A 5,000-nucleotide genomic window follows, 5' to 3' on the forward strand; every position below is an offset into this window, starting at 1 on the left:
ACAAGAGCAAGAGCAAGAACAAGAACAAGAGCAAGAACAAAAACAAGAACAAGAACAAGAGCAAGAGCAAGAGCAAGAAAAAGAGCAAGAACAAGAGCAAGAGCAAGAACAAGAACAAGAACAAGAGCAAGAACAGGAACAAGAACAAAAACAAGAACAAGAGCAAGAACAAGAACATGAACAAGAGCAAGAACAAAAACAAGAACAAGAGCAAGAACAAGAGCAAGAACAAGAACGAGAACAAGAACAAGAACAAGAACAAGAACAAGAACAAGAACAAGAGCAAGAAGAAGAACAAGAACAAGAACAAGAACATGAACAAGAGCAAGAAGAAGAACAAGAACAAGAACAAGAACATGAACAAGAGCAAGAAGAAGAACAAGAACAAGAACAAGAACAAGAACAAGAGCAAGAAGAAGAACAAGAACAAGAACAAGAACATGAACAAGAGCAAGAAGAAGAACAAGAACAAGAACAAGAACATGAACAAGAGCAAGAAGAAGAAGAAGAACAAGAACAAGAACAAGAACATGAACAAGAGCAAGAAGAAGAACAAGAACAAGAACAAGAAGAAGAGCAAGAACAAGAACAAGAACAAGAACATGAACATGAACAAGAAGAAGAACAAGAACAAGAACAAGAACAAGAACATGAACAAGAGCAAGAAGAAGAACAAGAACAAGAACAAGAACAAGAACAAGAACATGAACAAGAGCAAGAAGAAGAACAAGAACAAGAACAAGAACATGGACAAGAGCAAGAAGAAGAACAAGAACAAGAACATGAACAAGAGCAAGAAGAAGAACAAGAACAAGAACAAGAACAAGAACATGAACAAGAGCAAGAAGAAGAACAAGAACAAGAGCAAGAAGAAGAGCAAGAACAAGAACAAGAACAAGAACATGAACAAGAGCAAGAAGAAGAACAAGAACAAGAACAAGAACAAGAACATGAACAAGAGCAAGAAGAATAAGAAGAACAAGAACAAGAACAAGAACAAGAACATGAACAAGAGCAAGAAGAAGAACAAGAACAAGAACAAGAACATGAACAAGAGCAAGAAGAAGAACAAGAACAAGAGCAAGAAGAAGAACAAGAACAAGAACAAGAACATGAACAAGAGCAAGAAGAAGAACAAGAACAAGAACAAGAACATGAACAAGAGCAAGAAGAAGAACAAGAACAAATACAAGAACAAGAACAAGAACATGAACAAGAGCAAGAAGAAGAACAAGAACAAAAGCAAGAACAAGAACAAGAGCAAGAAGAAGAACAAGAACAAGAACAAGAACAAGAACAAGAACATGAACAAGAGCAAGAAGAAGAACAAGAACAAGAACAAGAACATGAACAAGAACAAGAACAAGAACATGAACAAGAGCAAGAAGAAGAACAAGAACAAGAACAAGAACATGAACAAGAGCAAGAAGAAGAACAAGAACAAGAACAAGAACATGAACAAGAGCAAGAAGAAGAACAAGAACAAGAGCAAGAACAAAACACAAGAACAAGAACAAGAACAAGAGAAAGACAAGAGCAGAACAAGAACAAGAACAAGAGCAAGAACAAGAACAAGAAGCAAGAGCAAGAACAAGAGCAAGAACAAGAACAAGAACAAGAACAAGAACAAGAACGAAGAACAAGAACAAGAGCAAGAACAAGAACAAGAACAAGAGCAAGAACAAGAACAAGAACAAGAACAAGAAGAAGAACAAGAACAAGAACAAGAACAAGAGCAAGAACAAGAACAAGAACAAGAACAAGAACAAGAACAAGAACAAGAACAAGAACAAGAACAAGAACAAGAGCAAGAACAAGAACAAGAACAAGAACAAGAACAAGAGCAAGAACAAGAACAAGAACAAGAGCCAGAACAAGAACAAGAACAAGAGCAAGAGCAAGAACAAGAACAAGAACAAAAGCAAGAGCAAGAACAAGAGCAAGAACAAGAACAAGAGCAAGAACAAGAGCAAGAACAAGAACAAGAACAAGAGCAAGAACATGAACAAGAGCAAGAACAAGAACAAGAACAAGAGCAAGAACCAGAACAAGAACAAGAACAAGAGCAAGAACAAGAACAAGAACAAGAGCAAAAACAAGAACAAGAGCAAGAACAAGAACAAGAACAAGAACAAGAACAAGAGCAAGAACAAGAACAAGAACAAGAGCAAGAACGAGAGCAAGAACAAGAACAAGAACAAGAACAAGAGCAAGAGCAAGAACAAGAACAAGAGCAAGAACAAGAACAAGAACAAGAAAAAGAGCAAGAACAAGAACAAGAGCAAGAACAAGAACAAGAACAAGAACAAGAACAAGAGCAAGAGCAAGAACAAGAGCAAGAACAAGAACAAGAACAAGAACAAGAGCAAGAACAAGAACAAGAACAAGAACAGGATCAAGAGCAAGAGCAAGAACAAGAGCAAGAACAAGAACAAGAACAAGAACAAGAACAAGAACAAGAGCAAGAGCAAGAACAAGAGCAAGAACAAGAACAAGAACAAGAGCAAGAGCAAGAACAAGAGCAAGAGCAAGAACAAGAGCAAGAACAAGAACAAGAACAAGAACAAGAGCAAGAGCAAGAACAAGAGCAAGAACAAGAACAAGAACAAGAACAAGAACAAGAGCAAGAAGAAGAACAAGAGCAAGAACAAGAACAAGAGCAAGAACAAGAACAAGAACAAGAACAAGAACAAGAGCAAGAAGAAGAACAAGAGCAAGAACAAGAACAAGAGCAAGAACAAGAACAAGAACATGAACAAGAGCAAGAACAAGAACAAGAACAAGAGCAAGAACAAGAACAAGAGCAAGAACAAGAACAAGAACAAGAACAAGAACAAGAGCAAGAACAAGAACAAGAATAAGAACAAGAGCAAGAACAAGAACAAGAACAATAGCAAGAACAAGAACAAGAGCAAGAACAAGAACAAGAACAAGAGCAAGAACAAGAACAAGAACAAGAGCAAGAACAAGAACAAGAACAAGAACAAGAACAAGAACAAGAGCAAGAACAAGAACAAGAACAAGAACAAGAACAAGAGCAAGAACAAGAACAAGAACAAGAACGAGAACAAAGAATAAGAATAAGAATAAGAATAATAACAGTGACAAGAAGAAGCGTGGGAAAAAAAATTCACCTGAAAAAGTCCATTTCGAGAGAAGTCTTACAAATGAATTTATTATGCAATTACCACAAAGATTTCTTTAATCGGCCAACTTATAGAACTTCATATCATTAGAGTTTTCTTTCTGTTTCTCTTCGTTCGTCTTTTTTTTTTTTTTTTTTTGACTGAATGTTTTTGATTTTCTTATAGCTTACAAAATAGGAACAATTGTAGTGATGCTATACAGAGAGAAATTTATTACTTGAATGCAAAGCGAGAATGTTGCATTAAGTAAATGATTCATGATGAACAAGCTGCGTATGAAATAACAAAGAGAAGTGCAAGGAAATATGCAAATGTGCTGATGGATCTTTCGCTTCGTTACTTATTTAAGGTTTGTGGATATTTATGTTTTCTTGGTCACTCCTTCACTGTTTTATTTACTGTTTTATGTTACGTCTCCAGTCCCTTACTTGGTGGTGTTCTGAGTTCGTTCAGAATGTTCATTGGCCGGCCATTCGCACTCTTACTTTCTTTCTTTCTCCTTTTTTACTCTTGTTTCTTTGTTTTCCTGTTCGCTCTTTCTGTGTCTGTTTGACTGTTTGTCTGTTTGTCTGTCTGTCTGTCTGTCTGTCTGTATGTCTGTCTGTCTGTCTCTGTTTGTTTCCTTCTCTCTCTCTCTCTCCCCCCTACCCCCGTCTCTCTTTCTCTCCCTCTCTCTCTCTCTCCCTCCCCCACCCCTCTCTCTCTCTCTTTATCTCTATCTTTCTCTCTCTCCCTCTATTACACCCATTTTTTTTTTCTTTTCTTTTTTTTCTTTTTCATCTCATCATCCTCTGAACTTGGTGCCTGTGTCGAAAAAAATTGACAAATGAACAAATGATTTGGTAAATAAGTGAAAAGATTAACTGATAGATAGATATGTAAGTTAGTTGGTGGATAGACGAATGAATAGATAGGTAGGTAGACAGGTGGGTAAGTAAGCAGACGGCCAGGTATGTATATATAGATGGATATATAACATACAAAGAGACAAATTGATAGATAGATAGATTTGATAGGCAGATAGACAGGTAGACAGAAAAAGAGATGAATAAACAGATTTAAAAAAATAGTTAGAGAGAATTGCTGATGGAGAGATAGATAGAGAAATATATAGATAAAAGGGTAGATATGGAGAGACACAAACGAATGAAACAGAGAAAATGCACACTCTCAAATAATAATGATGATGATAATAATAATAACAACAACAACAACAATAATAATAATAGTAATAATAATGATAATAATAATAATAATAATAATAATGATGATAATGATGATAATAATGATAATAATAATAATAATAATAATAATAATAATAATAATAATAATAATAATAATAATAATAATGATGATGATGATGATAATAATAATGATATGATAATAATAATGATAACAATAATGATAATAACAATAATAATAATAATAGTAATACTAATAATGATAATGATAATTATTATTATTATGATAAAAAAGATAATAAGGATAATGATAGTTATAATAATAATAATAATAATAACAATAATAATAATAATAATAATAATAATAATAATAATAATAATAAAACCAATAATAATAATAATGATATTAATAATAATAATAATAACAACAATAACAATGATAAAAAATAACAGCAAAATATGCATTTGTCGAAATACTGTTGGACAGTTTTACGCCGTTAATTTGACTTGATTAAGATAATGAAAACAATTATATATGATTTCAGCCTCGTGATTCGAAGGGCTTATGGCATTAACAGTTATGAATAAAAGATTTTTTTTTTTTCTCTCTCTCTCTCTCTTATTATTATCATGATTATTATGTTATTATTATTATCATTATTATTGTCATCAT

The sequence above is a fragment of the Penaeus chinensis genome, chromosome 12, assembly GCF_019202785.1.
Source record: "Penaeus chinensis breed Huanghai No. 1 chromosome 12, ASM1920278v2, whole genome shotgun sequence".
NCBI lineage: Eukaryota > Metazoa > Arthropoda > Malacostraca > Decapoda > Penaeidae > Penaeus > Penaeus chinensis.